Source organism: Sarcophilus harrisii, chromosome 3, assembly GCF_902635505.1.
Source record: "Sarcophilus harrisii chromosome 3, mSarHar1.11, whole genome shotgun sequence".
Taxonomy (NCBI): Eukaryota; Metazoa; Chordata; class Mammalia; order Dasyuromorphia; family Dasyuridae; genus Sarcophilus; species Sarcophilus harrisii.
In genome coordinates, this window is record NC_045428.1 from 2,223,713 (window position 1) to 2,242,899 (window position 19,187).

A 19,187-nucleotide genomic window follows, 5' to 3' on the forward strand; every position below is an offset into this window, starting at 1 on the left:
GAAAATGATCCAATGGCTGATTAAAACACATAAGAAGAAAACAAGTAGTTATTAAATACCTACTAAGTACTACAAAATGTGCTAAGTGCTTTATAACTATCATTTCATTTGATCATTTAATATGATTATAGTTAGTTTTGTAGAACAGATTCAAAATGAAACATTAGCCATATTTCTCTGTCTCTTTCTCTTTCTCTCTTAGACCCACTTAGACACACATACACAAATGCATACATAAACTAACCTAAGAATTGAATCAGGTATATAGGTTTTAAAAAAAAAATTCAGAGAATGCATATGAAATCACAAAATCATATTCCATTGCCACCAAAATAAGTATTAGACATACAGAGTAACATATAAATCCCCCTGCTTAAATATTAAATTATTTAGCATTGATGGGGCATTGATACCTATAAAAAAAAAATACAACTAATTTTTCCTGTTTCAGAAATACAAATCTCTACTAGTGAGTAAACAATAGGATTTAGGCAAGCAATTACTGCGCACTGCCCTGAAAAGGAAAATGGATGTGTGTTAGGCTCAAAATCACAACGGATGCTATAATTTGTTTTTAACATACTGTTATTAGGTTATTTTATAATAGGGTTTGCCTCAAGTCTCAAGATTACTAATGATAACATTCACTCTTCTAGAAAAGAGCTTCAGAGAACATTTGGAGTTCTGATTTTTTTTTTTTTAATTGAAGAATGACTGGGCTTAGTTTATTCCTCTTAGAATGCATTAATGCAAACTTTGGAAAGGCCAATTGGTGGCCACCCAGCCTGATCTTTTATATTCAAATTTAGGACAAGAGTTTAGGGATTTGTTCCAATAACATATAAAAGATTTCTATAATAAAGGGGCACAAACCATATAAAATAAGATTTTTCTCTTCAATTTTATTTTTTTATAAATATAGATTAAAAAATATATAAGTGAAAAATGTAAATTTAAAGCTATAAAGACAAATACAAGTATATATACATGTAGTTGCATTTGTGACTATATAGCCATGTAATATCACTGGCATAGGAAATTCTCTGTACTCATGCAATTAGGGGACTACTTCACAGCTTAATCTTGAGAGGCAGAGCCAAGATGGTGAAGTAAAGGCACCCTGAGCTTTCCCTCCAAATAACTTTAAATAATGACTCTAAGCAAATTTTAGAACATCACAATCCACAAAAAGACAGAGTAAAACAATTTTACAGCTCAGGCTAACTTTGAAGGTTGGCAGAAAAAAGTCTATTTGTAAAGAAGTGAGAGTGGAGCACAACCAGTGCAGACCTCACCAGCACAGCTCCAGCCCCAGCAAATAAGTAGGTCTTAGGAGCCACTGAATCACCAGTAGCAATGTTAGCTTCCTGGGTTCTCAGTACACAGATTGTAAAGGGATGGAACAATTGGTCAGAAGATTACATGGAGTCTTTTTGAGGCAAGCACTGAGGCGAGATTGTTTTGTCCATATTTGGTTCTGGGTCATAGTCCTGGATAGCAATCCCAGAGTAAGGAAGAGCATTTAGTACACCACAGTTTGCAGCCACAGTTCCAGGACAGAAAAAAGCATGTGGTCATTCACAGACCAGAGTATAGGCCAAGAGAGGAGTAAATACACCTCTCCTTAGATCATACTACCTTGGAAGAAATGAAAACTTGCAGGTTCCCAGAAAGATCTCTGAAAACACCTGCACAAAAGCCTGAAGTTCAGGACAGTGCATTTTCTACCATGGAAACAGAGCCCTTCTTTAACAAAGAATTAAAAGTCAAAAAATAATTTGGGAAAATGAAGAAATAACAGGAAAAAACATTTTCACCATAAAAACCACTGAAGTGACAAGGAAAAATCAAAACATACACTCAAAAAATAATAACAAAGTCAAAGCTCCTACATACAAAGCCTCCAAGAAAAATAGGAATTGGTCTCAGGTTATGAAAAAGCTCAAAAAAATTTTTCAAAATCAAGTCAGAGAAGTAGAATAAAAATTGGGAAGACAAATGATACAAGAAAATCATGAAAAACAAGTCAATAGCTTATTAACACACACACACACACACACATACGCACACATACACAAAAACTACTGAAAAAAATAACACCTTAAAAACCAAAGTAGAACAAATGTAAAAAACAAAAAAAGGAAAGGAAAAGGAAAAATGTACAAAAGAGCCAGTGAGGAGAAGAGAATGACTTAAAAATTAACATTAGCTTAATAGGAAAAAAATTACTGAAAAAAAGTTCCTTTAAAAGTTGAATTGGACAAATGGAAAAGGAGTATAAAAACAACTCACTGAAGAAAATAATTTCCTAAAAATTAGAATCCAGTAAATGGAAGTTAATAACTTTATGAGAAATCAAGAAACAACAAAACAAAAACAAAACATTGGGAAAAAATAGAAGATAATGTGAAATATCTCATTTAAAGAACATCTGAGCTGCAAAATAGATCTGGAAGATTTCATTTAAAAGTTATTGGACTACTGAAAGTTATGATCAAAAAAAGAGCTTCAAGATCATCTTTCAAGAAATTCAAGGAAAACTGCCCTAATATTCTGGAACCAGAGGGGAAATAGAAATTGAAAGAATCCACTACTCACCTCCTGAAAGAGATCCCGGAACTGACCCTACCCTCTCCCCACACCTACAGCCCTCCCCCACTTTCCCCTCCCCCCACCTCCTGGGAGTGTGTGTGTCGGGGGGAGAATATTATAATCAAATTTCAGAACTCTCGGATAAAAAAGTGCCTACATCAAAGGATTGGAGGCCTTGGAATATAAAATTCTAAAGAGCAAGATATTTAGGATTACAATCAAGAATCATCTACCTGGCAAAATTGGGGTATTTGGGAAGAAATGGGCATTCAATGAAATGAAGACTTTTCAAGCATTCTTAATGAAAAGACCAGAGCTGAATAGAGAACTTGACTTTCAAATACAAGACTCCAATGTAGCATGAAAAGGGAAATAAAAGGAAATCATGAGGGGAGTATTAACCTGGAATCTGAAACACCTGAGTTCAAACCAGACCTCAGATACTTACTAGGTATGATCTTAAGTAAGTAACTTAATTCTAATTATCTCAGATTCTTTAACTGTAAAATGAGGATAATAATAGTTCCTGCCACAAAGTTACATTGTTGTACTATAATAGAAAATACCTTGTATAATATCAAAAAGGAATAACTTCTCATCATTATGAATGTAAAATGTAAATAGTTTTGTTACATGAGCTAATATTGGGAGCCAAATTCCTTGGCATTTTCCAGTAAAGAATTAAATTAGATTTAATAAATAAGAATATGCCCAGTTCATGATGATACTTAGTACCAATATTTTCAAGTTATACTTTGATGCGACACATAAGCACAGATATTGTTAATTGCTTAGAGGAAGGAAGTCAAAAGTACAATCAAAACGGACTTTTTGGAATACTAATGTGATATCTGAATCACCTGATAAAACTTCCCCTATATATCACCTGCCTTGTATATCACTTCAGAAAGGTTTGTTTCCATTTGCCCCTATAATTGTGTTAGTAGCAACTGTGTTACTAAGAAACGTGTTTAATGTTGGATATGTGCTGCTGGAAAGAAAGAGGGGGTAAGGGGGGTAGGGGGGAGGGAAAAGGAGAGAGAAACATGTGAATGATAGACACACCTATAGATTTCCCTAGGAATAATGTGAAGGGTTCAGAAGTTGTTGTTTAGTCCAAGTTACTTTTAGTCCAAGAAAGTAAGAATGTAAAAGATGATGGTATAGAGCTAAAATGCATCACTAGAGGATCAATTTTGAAGTGAAAAAAACCTGAGCAGCAATGATTGCGAGGTATAGAGGAAATGGAGGTTGTGATGAGGACAAAAAATATAGCTTTAGGAGTAGTAAGAAGCAGAAAATGCAGGACAAGAGACTGATGACAAAAGAATTTAAGCATTCACAACTAGACTGGTGCATAATCACAGAGAATAGGACAAACATAATAAATATATGATCATTCCAGCAGATGACTAAAGCTGTATATCATAAGAGTTATATAGACTGAAAGACTGAGAAGTCAGGATGTTTGAGGGGCAATAATATGTTTTTTGAAGTTTCCATATTAGTAGGAAAGAGGTTGAATTGTTGAAAAAGGAGACAATCAGATAGTGAATTTGAGAAAGGAAAAGCTTAAGCCAAAGTCAATATGTAATACATAATAGTAACAAGAGTCTAAGCTGGGATGATAGAAATGTGTGTCATTAAGTTCAAAGGAAGAGAAGTTGTTAAGTAATCATGGCAAAAAAGATTGGAAATTGGCAGTAGAAAATTAGAAGTACACTCAACCCTCCTGCTGGACCAGTCTTTAAGAGACAAGAAAGAAACCCACCAATGATAAACAAAAGGTACAGAATGAAACATTTATTTGGAGACTTGCTCACGGCATTGTTTTTGTTATTGTTGTTTGTTTGTTTTGTCAAGCTTATTTGTCATAAGAGAAAATTATTAGGAGAACTGATAGTGATAGTGATGTAAAAAAGCAAGAAAGGAACATCAGTGAAAATATAGAGATAGAGGGAAGCTTTGAAGGGAAACAAGCAGAGGAGTTTTAGTGTATAATTTAATATATGCTTTAAAACTATATATAATAGAAGTTCACAGATTCATATACAATCCCCTTTTATTTGGACATTAAAATAGTCATATTTGTTGTTTGTTATGATCATAAGGAAGAAAACATTTTAAATGAAAATGGTACTACTAGCACTGGAGAATCAGAATCATTTGAAGAATCAGGTTTTGTGAAACCAAGAAAATAGGGTGTGAAAGAAGAGATCAAAGGAAATGTATTTATGATTGATCAGAGTTTTTAGATGGCACAATGGAAATGAAAAGAATAGGAGAAAAGTGACTAGTGAGTGGTAAGTATTAGTTGACTAAAGAAAAGAATAGGGGAAATAGAAGAAAAAAAAAGAGAGAGAGAGAGAAAGTTTTTATCCCAGTTGAAGATTCTGAATCACTCAAAAGAGTGGAATCAGACAGGAAGACTCACTGAAGATAGAGAGCAATTATTTTAATCCTTTTCCAGAGTTATATATAAATCTATTGTAGTAATGGTGCTGCATTAACCCCCAAATAGCTGGGCACTGTGGACATTGGTGAGCAGTGTATGAGGGATCCTCAGGCCAGAAGTTTGAGCATTTAGGAATTAAAGTGATTTTATGCATGGCACCACCTTAATAAAAACACTTCAACATAGCAGGAGATAGGCATACACATGGAATATCTTCCATTTGGCTTTGCACAAATCCTGATACCCCTAGATTCTATCTGATGTCTAAAGCCCTAGTTAGAATTTCTAAATCTTTGTTTAAACTCTTGGTCTTAATTCCAAGCATACAGGAAATGAATAGAAGAAAACTAAAAGGAATTAGAAGAGTGAAGTAGCCTTTCAAAAATAGTTTTATCAGTTTTCTTTTAATTGTTTCTTGAATACATTATCAGCTATAGTCAAATCAAATGTTCATCATTTATTTAAAAGAAGCAGTTTTAAAGTTATAGTATATGAATGTAATGAAATATTATAGTGCTATAAGAAATGACAAGCAGGAAGTTACAGAAAACTTAGAAAGACTTACAGGAAAGCATGCAAATTGAATTGAGCCTAACCAAGAGAACATTTTACATCAACAATGTGCTAATGATGAGGTTAGGGTTCCTGGAAGTCAGAGAATTAAATAATGAGGTTAGTGGCAGGTTCGGTGTTCAGGGAACCAAATGAAGCGATATGGCTCCCCTACATTTCCCTAAGATTTGGCACAGGGTAGGGACTTGTGGGAACCTCTTCTGGTGGCACAGAGGTCCTTCGTAAAGGAATATATGAACCTGAAAAGCTAGCAGCTTTTGCTATGCATGAATAGAAAGACTGAATTCTTTGGTGGCAAGGTCCTGACAGAGAAGTAAAGTTTCTAGAAGAGAAATCCTGACAGAGAGGTATAAAGTCTGGTTAGGGAAATAGGTGAGAAAGATAAAGAGAGTGTAAGGCTGAAAGAGAATATCATTGCAGTGGGCAGAGGGTTGCTGCTATGCCAGGGAGAGAGAGGCATATTAGGTCCTCTGCAAGGACTGAGGCCCAAGTTGGCTCATTTTATAATAGAAGCCTAGGTTAGCAGCTCTTGATGGGGGCTGGGTTCAGCCTGGGCTGGAATCAGAATAGAAAATCTTGGAATTGAATGAGTGCCTTTGGACTGATCTTCACCTCAATGGGAAGCTTAATCAGTAGTGAGAGGTGGTGCCCTCCTCTCAGGATGACAGAATGAAGCTCTTTATCCTGTTTCCTTCCAGCAGGGTCTTTTACAGAGGCCAGAATTCAAGGAGACTTTCTCCTTGAAGGGATTTCAGAGAGAGAGTTTCGGGGTTCCCCCTTCAGTTTCAGGTTCCCTTCATCACTATGATCAACTATGACTTATTTAGCTCTTCTCAGCAATAAAATAATCCAAGACAATTCCAAAGGACTCATGTTGGAAATTGCTATTTATATCCAGAGAGGTTGTTGTTTGTCTTTCATTCTCAAAGAGGACCATGATATCAGAGAGGCGATACCATGGGAGGGCTGTGCAAAATCACCTGCCTCAATTTCCCATCCAGAGCCATGTGGGTCCAGTGGCCAGTTATAGATTGGGTCGACTGAAGATGGCCCTGGATGAAATGGGAGATCATGATCTTTTTTAGCTAAGGTCTTCAACAGGTCTCTGTAATGTTCTTGGTTTGGTTTTCTGGGGGTCTCTAGAGGTCTTTGGGGAAGCCTTCTTTTCAGCCAAGTAATTACCACAAGAATAGCCAGGTGTTTAAGTCCAAATCCTTTATTATCTTCTTCACATTCTAATTTCCTTGCCTGGGGCCCCAGGCCAGCTTTCTGGAGAGCACTTCAGCAGTCTTGGTTTCAATGGAGAAGTGAAGGGAGGAGAGCCTACTACCAGAAGCCTGACTGAAGATGGAATGAATCTGTCTCTGCATCCTCTCCAAGTCTGTGTCTGGCCCTTCTGAGTCTCTCTCTCTCTCTCTGTGCCCTTCTGAGTCTCTCTCTGTCTGACTCTGGCTGAGTTTGTCCCAGCTTTATATACTCTATTTTGAGTATAAAACAATCATTATATCACTAGGAGACCATTATTTGTTGCAAGATTAAATCAATCATACTGAACTTAGAGAACTATTAATCACCATGCTAAACTAGATAACCATTGTCTCATCAATTCCACTGACTTAGCACTTTGTAAGAATCCTTGTTTCAGGGTTCTGACCCATTAACAGTTTGACTCAGTTTGACTGAGGCCATACAGGATTCAGTGATTAAAACTAGGTAACAATTGAGACAAAGACTCTCCTCTTTTCACCTAGTCAAAAAAAAAAAAAAAAAAAAATATATATATATATATATATATATATATATATATATATATATATATATGTTGGGGTTTTCTTTGGTAGCAGCCTTAGTCTCAGTTATAATCAATAATTAATCCAAATGCAGCCAGCTGCTAAAAATGCAAATGTTTATTTCTCCTTACAAATTAGCCCGGTTAATTGATGCCTATCTCTCTGCCTGGCTCCAAGAGATCTTGCAGCTTTGTCCTTGGCTTCTGCCTCTGCTTTCTTCAGCTTCCAGCCAGCTCCGACTCATGGTTTCTCAATCTCCAGTCTGTGGCGAGTAGTCTTTTCTTCCAGAGTGTTCTGTCTCAGAGCCCTGTTGATGTTTTGGAGAAATTCCTCTTTGCTCCAAGAGCTTCCTCCATATATATCATCTCCCAAAGGTTAACTCCTCCTTCTGGAGGCAGGGATTATGGGTTATCTCCCAGAGTGCTCTCTGGTCCTAAGGGAGGTGTGAATTCAGCTCTCATACTAGCCCTGAACTCTCCCAAAGGAGTGAACTCCATTGAGTACTTAGATACTTATGAGCTCTTTAAAGGTGTGAACACAAGCATTGTTCAATCAGTTCCACTTAGTATCTTGTTTCAAGTTCTGACCCAAAATAATAACTCTAAGATTAAATTAACTCCAATGTCTTTAACACTTTGTAAAGAAATGTCTTAACACTTTAGTAAAGATTCCAACATATATATATATATATATATATATATATATATGAATAAATGAATGAATCCAGAGAAAGAACTGATGGAGTTTGAATGCAAATCAAAGCATAATATTATAATGTTCTTTATTTTTTTTCCTTTTTGCAAACATTAATTTTTTCAAACTTTCTTTTTCATAACATGACTAATATAAAAGTGGGTTTTACATTATTGTACATAAATAATCTATATCAAATTATTTATTATCTTAAGGAGGGGGAAAGCAAGGAGGGAAAGAGAAATTTTGAAACTCAAAATTTTATTAAAAAAAAAAATCAAAAATTATTTTTATATATGATTGGGAAAAAAACAGTATTCATTTAAAAGCATGCAGATTCAAATTTAGACTCTTTCATTTGCTGTCTTGGTTACCTTCAGGGCAAGAATTGCCTTTTTTGCCTGCTTTTTTCTTTGGATCCTAAAAGATTAAAATGATATGTAGCACATAGTCGTCACTCAAAAAAAGGTGTTATTATATTATTTAAACTCTCCTCTTTTTAATCATCTGAAAAATGAGGATTCTAAATTAGGTCAACTCTAAGATTCCTTATAGGTCTAAATTTATGAGTTATGAATCCATTTGGGGACATATTTGTGTTCTTCAATCCCCTTGTATCATTGATTTAACTATCTTTAAATCTTTGGTGTATGATTCCTTTCTAAGTCTGTGGTGTATGAATTCTTTACAGAATTATCCAATGTATGTTTGAAATAAAACAAAAGGACACCCCCAAAGAGTCCTAGGCTCTTGCATTATGAGGAAATGGAATGCATATATCTTGGGGCTTAATAGTTGTGGGAACCCTGACTTGTGAGATATTTAGAACAATTGCTGACTTGCTATGATACTCTAGACACTCTAGAGACATCTAGATGACACTCTAGAAGTTATTTTCTACTTTTTATATAAGGTGCCTAATAAAAACTACTATATCTAAAAAGGGTGCTAGTATGCATACCAAGCTAATAACAAAGGAGTTGGACTTATCCTTTTGTGGTAGGAACTTTATAATCTTGGAATTCTAAATTAATGCAGTGTGCAACTTCTTTATTTTTTTGGTCTTATTCTAAGAAAAATGTAGTAAACCAGACTTCATACCTAACAATTGTGAAAGGGAATAAAACATTTGCTGTAGATCTTATTCCTGACTTGTTATTTCTGCTCATTCATTCATTTCTTCTTTCAATAGGCATTTATTAAGCGACTGCTAAATGCATAGCACTGAACGAAGAGCTATAGGTAATAAGGCAGTGGATCCTATGATTTACACCATTAAGGAATTCACAGTATAGTATTGGAAGGCATCAATTTCTTTAGCTATTGTCATTGCTACAGAATTTTACAGTTCTATGGAGCTATTATTTTCATCTCAGAGCACTCGAAAAATATTTTTTTTTTCACACACACCCCCTTCTGGAACAAGGTTAATTGGAAAATATTGTCTTGTTTTCTAAATTCTTTAAAATATATATATAAACAGGAAAGAGCTATTATGCATACCTGAAGTATGAGTAAAGAAATGTTATCAATTATTGTATTTCAAGTATATAAAAATCTCACCAAATGAGCAAATGCTTCTTCAATTTCCATGGTGATACAGTTACTTGCTGATTACAAAAAAAAAAAAAAAAAAAAAAAAAAGTCTTCCAATTTACATGTTACTCATTTTGGATGAGAAAGATACTTTTGGAGAAACCCATTATTTTGTTTAATAAATATATGCCTAGAAATTATAGGTGAGCTATCATATAAGGCACTGCATGAATATAACTCCATAGAAATATCATGTTGTCATTTCTTTTTTTGCATCTATTTGGGCACCTATTTCATTGGAAATAATGGACACAATTTATCAAAGGGAATAGCAAACTTGGCAGGATTTGAAGGTGGGTAATTTTCATAATGCTAATGAAAGAAATGGCATTTCTGTTCACTATTTGTCAAGTTCCAACAGTCAGTCAATAAATGTTTGTACTGATTTCCAAACTTTGAGATGTGACTCGCTAGCAATGTGTTGTAATTTTTAAGATTTATGAAAGAGATGTTGGTTTTTTTTGTTTGCTTGTTTGTTTGTTTTTTTTTTTCATGAACACTCAAGTTTGATAATTATCAGTTGAACTATTCATTATGTTTCAGAAGTTAAATGCTTGATAAATGGAAATGTCTCTTCTTGGGTCCAGTTTTCTAATGAAAAAAAAAAATCTGCTTTCTTCTTTGATAATCAACTCAAAAAATAATTTCTCAAGTAATAATAATAACAGTAGTTTGTTTTTTCTTATCTCCCCCCTACTCCAAGGCTGGCTTTTCAAAAGGCTCTCAGATTTGTAGTCATCCTGAACAGTTAGTACTCTCAATTCTAAATTCATATTGCTGAAGAACGAAGCAAGAAGCAAGCACTAGATTCTGGGTACTCAGAGTAATGTCAATTCCTTTGCTACAAATGGTTATGCACTTACAGTGGCTATATGGTTAATGTACTATTTTGTTGTTCAATCATTTCAAGTCATGTCTGATTCTTCATGACTCCATCTAGCATTTTCTTGACAAAGGTACTGGAGTGGTTTTCCATTTCCTTCTCCAACTCATTTTACAGATGGCAAATCTAGTATTAGCAGTATACCAAAGTACACCAATAATATAGCACCCTATTGGTGTTTTATATTATATGTAGTATATTATGTAGTAGATAATGTAATCTATATGCAGATTATATACTATGTATGTATATATGTAATATATATATATATATATATTGTGTAGTATATTAGAGTATATTGGTATGCTATAATAATATATTATACATTATATATATTATATAGTAATATATTTTAGTATGTTGCCACACTACAATAAACTACTATACTATACCAGTTGTTTACTATGTCAATAGTATACTAAAGTATACTGACATGTTGCAATATACTGGCGTATTATGCCAGAAGTATACTGGAGTGTTATAGTGGTTTACTATAGTATTCTACTAATACTAAATAGTGGTTCACAGCTGGCTGCCGAGAACTTAAGAAACTTCAAGATTTATGGGAAGGGAGGAGGACAGCATGGAAGAATGGAAAGAACAGTAATGGAATCTGAGAAACTAGGTTCAACTCTAATCTCTGACACTACCTCTAGACCTTAATTTCCTTAAACTCCATTTTCTTAGTCTCTAAAACAAAAAGAGTTGTACTCAATTATCCCAGAAGTCCTCCCCAGATCCAGATCAATCTCATCTCTACTACTGAAGTTGAGGCTAAGAGGAAGTAGAGAAAGTGTCTTTGGATCTTGGAATTCAAAGAATTCTTTTGCTTCACCAAAGGATTTATAATCACCAAAAGGCCTGCCCTAGGGTCTTTTTAGAAAGAATTTCCTTTCCTTCCACTCCTAATCTATTTAAGGGTTTGTTTACTAGTTCACAGGGTGGCCAGGAATATGCAAAATTATTGGATGCAGTTAAGATTCAATGGCAATTAAAGCTCAGAAATTAAAATAAGCAGCTCTAAACTGTTACTGCTAATTGAAGTGAAAGTAGAATTCAAAATTTTTAAAATGACTTGCATTCTTTTTAGGGTCATATCTAATAATGGGGGGGGGAGGGGAAGCATACTTTTAATTTAATACTTTTAAGGTTTTGCTCATTTAGATAATGGCAGATTTATTTCTCTCTCCTCTTCTCTCTCTATTTTTCTCTCCTGTCTTTTCTCTTTCTTACACACATGTGCATATGCACACATATCATATAAATAACTTCAGTTATTTGGTCCTTTCAGTCAGGTAACCCCATTTGGAGTTTTCTTAGCAAAATTCCTAAAATAGTTTGACATTTCCTTCTCCAGTTCAGTCTATGGGTAAGGAAGTTCAGGCAACCAGATTCAGTGACTTGCCCAGCAGCACTTAGCTAGTAAGTGTCTTAGGCTAGATTTAAACATGTTCCACTTACTACAAACTTAGCACTCTACTGCACCTCTGAGCTGCCCTTCCCCTAAACAAACTAAAAAACAAACTAGCGTGTTTGTAATATCATAATCGTCATTGCAACCAGTAATCAAAACAACATAAATGAGAATTTGGAGACAGGTCACTTATGTAACTCTCTGGGCAAGCTAGTTAGTTTCCATTTTCTCTGTGAAAAGAAGGGATTAGACTAAAATGACCTTTAAGGGTTTATTTCGACTATAAAACTTATGTTCCTTTGACCTTTTCAGAAATCTAACAAAGGCGGGGAAAGAATTGTTTCCATGGTTTTGTAACAAGAATATAGTGAATTATTCGTCCGTGATATACATATTGCTTTAATGTGGATGAATTAATTTGTCTCTAGTCAACATACCTAGTAAGGAGCAGCATGCAAATGTACACATTATATTGCCTTTCTGAGGCATGCATTTTTAAATGTCCTGTTAGCTGCTAGGCTACATCCCTTTGACAGTAAGTAGTTCATCACAATTGAATAATGTCCCATTGCTCTAGTTAATTTCACACAAATGAGTGGGAAGCATTGTTGTACAGGGAATAAAATAACTAGGGTGAGTTTCTGGAGTGGAGGGGAATAGAGGATCGTTTTCTGGGTCTGCAGTGAACTTTCCAGGTGCCAGGTTTAAATCTTTAAAATTTTTATCTGGAAAGTAGAGGTAATAATAGGACCCCTCCCTGCCCACCTCTAGAGATAGTTGCAGTAATTAATCAATTCACAAATTGAATAATGGAAAGTGATATGAGCTCATATAGATAGAGGGAAATGTAAAGGAGGATCCCAGGCCCAGGGAGGAATCCATTCCCTGGCTCTAGCATTCTGAACAGTTGGTTAATTGACTGATACAAGTCAAGTCATTATTCCTTGATGGCTGCATTGAGTTAATGAAACAACAGAATTCCTAAATTCTCCCCTTGGAGGTGCAAAGGGACCTGTTCTTTGTTCCAAAGAAAGAATTTATTTCTTAAGCAACAAGCCTAGGATGTGCTTCCTGGCTATTCAAATATTCCTTAGAAACTTTGGAGACTAATATTAATATATTTATGAAAAGCAAAATTCATTTGCTTTTAAAATACTAAAAACAATAGTTCCTGAAAAAAGAAAAAGAAAACATATCATCAGTTAAAACCTCTACAGTGATCCCCTTAAGAAAGATTTTCCATTCTGTAACAAACATAATGAAATACAACAAAGATAACCACAGAGACATACACACACATGCTCAAATTAAAAACCCAACAAGAAAGCAAAACAACAAAAAAAGTACATGGAAAATCCCAAAGGGAGCCTAGTTCTACCATGGCAGGAACAAATATGAGATCATACACAAGTATGAATGAAATATAGCCTCTCAGATTTTTCAAAATAGGATTTATTCACCAGAGAAGCCCCCAGAAGCAAACAAATACAAAACCCCCAGAGTATAATTAGAAGAGGAGTTGAGAAATTATCCCTTTGATAAAGAATAAAAATACCTTTAGGAGAGAAGATTGAATGGAAGTAGGAAACATTCCTGATAGCTGGAAATAGATCCAAGGCATACTGTCTTTTCCTTTTGCTTACATAAATTTTCAGTGATCAAATCCCATCTTTGCATTCACTGGAAACTGCTCTACAGCTCCAGTATTACTAAACAATCCAACTGACCAATTTAAATATAGTCTTGCACAGTGTCCAAGGCAATATTCCAATTACCATTCACACTCCCTAGAAGAGGACTGCACTACTTAACATTTCAAAATAATTCCTTCCTCAGGGAGAGAAGAGAAAGATTGGGAAGAGAAAAACAGGCAAAATCAAGTTGTTAATGAAGAAGGGGAAAGGACCTTAGAAAGCTGAGGATAAACCCATGACCCTTTCAATCTATTTCACTGACTGGATAAAGAATTCCTTTAAGACTTGAAACAAGTGAATTATCATCCAGATTATGGAGTTCTAGCAACAGAACAATGACTTCCCTTTTAAGCAGGGGTCTTCAACTTGAGGCCAATTAATTTTTTAAATTAGTAATTGTATTTTAATATAAGTGATTCTTTGCACTTTTATATCTCTTATTTCTTGCATTTAAAAATATTCTTCTGACAAAGGGTGTATAGATTTTACTTGAATGGCAAAGGCCACCAAAAATGCTTTAAATGGATTTATTAGAGTCTCAATTTCTTGGATTGAGGGTGAGGATTCGAAGGGGAAAGAGAACTTTTAGCTACTGACAGTTGTTAGGCCGCAATTCTCTTATATTGTCCTAACTCAGTTTCCCTAATTATCCTGACCCAATCCTGCCTCAGTTTCCCTAATTGTTCTGCTTCAGTTTATAATTGGCTCCTCAGTCCTTTGAAACCACCCCTCCCTCTTTATCAGAATATTTGATAAGGATAAAAGATCTTATGTTTTAGAATATCAGAATGCCTTTCTCCATCCCAAGCTATTAGAATGAGAGATAGTGTCTTATCAAAATGCCTCCCTCATCTCCAGGGTGCCCCCTCCCCATCTCCGGTGTCTCACCCTACCTTGTCAGAATGCTGTTCCTGCTCTCAGCACCCTGACTATGCTCCTGCCTTAGTCTACCCCCTGAGTCTGAGCCACGTGTATGTATGTCATTGACAAATCACATTGTTTGCTGGATTCTTGGAGATGATAGTCTCATTCAGTCCTGGGACCAAACTATAGATCCATCTGGTCCCAGTAAGTCTCTCCCTTTTAAATAAAATATTAAATACTCTCTAATCTCTATCTTGCCTCAGTTTCTCCGGCATTACAAGTGTTCTAAAGGCTAAATATACATTCCCTATTTACTACTGACAATTATTTGGAAGACATACATAGCATTCTGAATCAACACCCATGATTTTTTCCACAAGCATTAGAAATATGAAGATTTTTCCTTTTTGTTCATTTTCCCTTTCAACATGCTCTCAGACTTGAAATTGGCCTCCCTAGATTGGCTTGGACTTTTTTATTGTCAATTGTTAGAAGAAAAAGGGGGAATGTGGTCCTCATAGTTTAAAGCAATTAAGGACTAGCTTTCACCAGCTTTGAAAAAAGCTTTTTATAGTCCCAGAATTTAAAGGTCCCTGGAGAGAACTTCTTGAGCCTTACTGATGACTTTACAAAAGGAAACCAGAACCTACCTTAATAATACCCACATTCCCTACTATCCCATTAAATTCATAAAAAGAAACAAAAATGATCATAAAACCATAGGTCTAAGCATAAACATTTTTACAGCCTCCATTCCTTTACTGGCATTGACTTTCCATACCCATCTCTCTAGGACTTTATCTCAAAGAAACATCCTCTCTTTCATTGACTTCTACTAATTCATTTAATTGTCCATTCAGTCACCTATTAGGTGTTATTTTGAGTTGATTTATTTATTCATTTATTTATTTATGATTTATTTATTTGTTTGTTTGTTTCATCTAATTCTTCATCCAGCAGTACTTGGAAATTTTTGTCTCCCTTTTCCCCTGCCCTTCGCTATTCTTTCTCAATCCTTATCTGCCTTGTATTCCAGCTGATCTCCAATTTAGGTACTTACAGATCAGCTGCCATTAAAAACAAAACCAACAACAACAAACAAACAAATCCAAATACCTTTTTTTATACCAAGTAAAAACAAGAAAGACGTTATTTTCATAGGTTTTGATAATCATGCATCATATTACTGACCATTTCAAAATAAGTTCAAATAAACAGAAGGTCTTTTTCAGGATTATATTCAATCACTACTCATTGAAAGTCTCCCATAGTATCATTGACAGCCCTCAGTGATTATTCTTGGGGAAGATAATGAATGAGCCTGGAGTACTTCAATTGGAAAATAAGTAGAGGAGCAAGGACTCAGAGGCCTTTCAAAGTCTTTCTTTGACAAACTGTTGAATAGGCATCAGTCGCTAACTTTATAAAATTATGAATCTCTTTTCATAATCAAGAAAATTTACATTTTTGAAAATGAACTGACTTTTTTCATAGATATTCAATTCAAAAATGAGATAAGTTTTTTCCTGTTGGAATACACCTGACAGTGGCTGTTGAAGATCCAACTTAGAATAGATCTCCTCTTTTGAGAGGATAATACAAGGACAATGAAAGGCAGTTGCTATTCTCTAAGCTCTCTGACTGAGAGGCCATTGCATTATCTAACCTCTCTCCTCTTCTCTTTGCCTCCAATTTATCTCATTCCCAGTCTGCAACTGCAACATCTGTATCAGCAAAGGCTGCCCTGCAGCTCCTTCAGATGCTATGATCCACAGCTGTGAAGGCCCTGGGAAAATTGACCTGTCCCTTAACATTATCCTTATGAGTTTACCACAAAAGATTTAAGAACTGAGCTGCTGCGTCTTTTTTTTCTTTTTAACTTTGCCTCTTTCACTCCCTCTTTTTACTACTCAAAAGGTGAGAACTCCTACTTCACAAAGTGCTTCTGTCTCTGCACTGGGGCTGTGTTCCCAAGTTGCTCCTTTTTTAGAATTATGGACCTCAAGATTAGAAATGGCATTCACATCTAGGAATTTTTTCCCTCCTATTTCCTTTTGTCAGCCTTTTCTCCTACTCTTCTGTCTACTTTGATATCCAATTGAGGTGCTAGAAGATCAGCCAACAAGGAAAAAAAAAATAACCTGTCATTTTTGAGTAGAAATAAAAACAAGGCAGATTTTGTTTTCTTTGGCTTTAATAATGATATAACACTTTATTAACCATTTAAACAAGAATTCAAAGAAATCGAATGTCACAGGCAGTATCACATTCATTCACTTGTCATAGAGGATCATCTGTAGTAATTAGGACCTGTGACAGCCCTCTACTGTGGACTCTTGGGGCAAATGATAAGTGAACCATTGGTGCTTTCTTCATAGAGAAGGCAAGGAGAAAAGTAAGGGCGAAGAGGCCCTTCAAAATCTATGTTTGAGAGAGTGTGGATTAGGGATCTGTCTATGACATCATAAAATGCTAGATACCTCATTTCATAATCAAGGAAAATACCCACTTTGTGTAGAGGTGAGCTCCCTTGACAGCCCTTTTCTGAATTCCAGAGGAAGAATCCATCTCCACTTATGAAGCCCATGAGGGTACTTATATTTTCAGATGAGGAGGAAATCATGCCCTTTCTCCTGACTGAATCTTTACAAATGCCCAGTTCCCACTCTGTCTTGTCTCCCACCTCCACTTCCCAATAGTGTTTGCCAGAGGTTATTTTCTGGGCTCCCAAAACCACAAGGGCAGAGTCAAATCTCTCTTTGTTGTTAGGCAGATCTTCACAGATGCTTCCATACTGGACCCTCTTCAAATCCTCAGACAGGATGAGATGAGGATGGGCTGATTCAGGATCAAAAGTTATGTCCCTGTGGAAACTCCTGAGCATTTCTATCATGCCTGTGACAGGGCACGTAGGCCAGGAAATGGAAGGAAGTGCTGGTCTTTGGAATACAAGTTCTTCCTTTTTTTTCAAAGTGTCTGGCACAGCCTGGATCATTTCCAAGGGCATCATGTCCAAATTCTCTTCTACTTGGAATACCATTTGTTGTACATTCTGGATTTGTTGGGTCAGTTCATGCTCCTTCTCCTCCAGTTTGGCCACATTGTCTCTGGATTGCTGCCCCAGACTTTCCAGGCGTTGATATTCTTCATCCATTAAGAATTGGTGAATTTTCCCATATTCAGAAATAACTGACTCTCTCAAAGTGTAGGTATGCTCTGTGAATTGCGCCTCTCTTCTTCTCAAGGTGTCCAGTGCAGTTTGAAATTTCTGTTCTTTTTTCTCTAAGATCCTCCATATCTCACGGAGCTTCTTCTTGCGCTCGTCAGCAGCTGTCTGCAAGGGAAGGATTTGGTGGTCCTTGTGCTCTGGGCCTAATAAGCATGAATCACAGAGGGACCTCTGGTCTTCCTCACAGAAGAACATCTTTTGTTCTCCATGTTGATTACAGGTGCTCAGCCCCATCTCTTTGTGCAGCATCTTGTCAATGATGCACAGAGTCTGCAGGTTCCTGCTCAGCAGCCAGTCCCCTGGGCTAATGAATGACTCTGTACAAGCTGAGGTTTCAGTGGCTCCCTCACTGCCCTGGAGAAGACCCTCTCTGCACTCTCAGTCACCCAATAAGTGAGGTAGTTCAGGCAGATACAAGCAAGTGAGACCTGCTGGAGGTTACCAATTAAACTCTTGCATGTATGTTCCTAAGCCTCTGATTCTTTCCTTCCTTTTCAGGTAGGGAGAGTGCTAGCTCCTGCCCTTGAGCTCTGAGAGCAAAAGATACTGCACTGAGCTTTTTGAGCATTTTTATAGCTCTTCCTCGGCTTAGAACTTCTCTTAACTCCACCCCCCAAAAGGTGAAAACTCTTGTCATTTGATAACACTTACACACTTTGTTTCAGGGCTGAGTTCTCACCTTTCTTCTCATCCCACACTTCAGAGTCACCATCTCTTGAAAAGAAAACTCCTTCCCTACCTCTTAGTACTTGGAAAGATCTCCTCCTTGGGTCACTTAGCAGTAACATACCTCATTTGCAAGCCTCAAGACCTCACTTGTCTGATGTGCTGAGATCGAAACAGAGTAAGGAAAGACCCCTTCCCCCAAAACAAAATCTTTTCTTCCCAAACTGCTTCCACCCATGGCTGCCATGAAGAAAACAAATATCCACCTGTGCTGTCCCTTCCCCTTAGTATTTCCTTTTTGCCTCATTCCATAATTATGATTCAATCACTGAATCAAGATGTCTTTATATTTTTAAAAGATTTTTTTTTTTAAAGGGACCTTATTTCTGATTCCTTTCTTTTTCCATATTCAACTCAGAAAGAACATTGGCTTCTTTTTTTTGTTCTGCCAAAAAAGATTTGAGAATGGAATGGTTATTTTTTTTTAATTATTTGCCCCTTTAAGGTCCTTTTATTTACTGCTCAGTAGATAAGAACTCCCACTTCTGCAAGTGCTTCCACTCTCTCCACTGGGGTTTACCCTCTTTTAAAAACATATATATGTTATGGACCTCCAGATACAGAATGGTGTTCATACCTTATGCACTTTAGACCACAGTCATTTTCCCCTTTGTATTGCCTGAGAAATTGAGTAAGACAGAGATTAGTCACTGTTGAGTAATTTATTAAATGGAGATA

At 36.0% G+C, this 19,187-nt stretch overlaps 1 pseudogene; it reads right to left on the reverse strand.

The window, feature by feature from the left end:
* Nucleotides 1-16,877: 16,877 nt before the first annotated feature.
* LOC116422162 lies at nt 16,878-18,032 on the reverse strand (annotated as a pseudogene).
* Between the last annotated feature and the right edge of the window lie 1,155 nt (nt 18,033-19,187).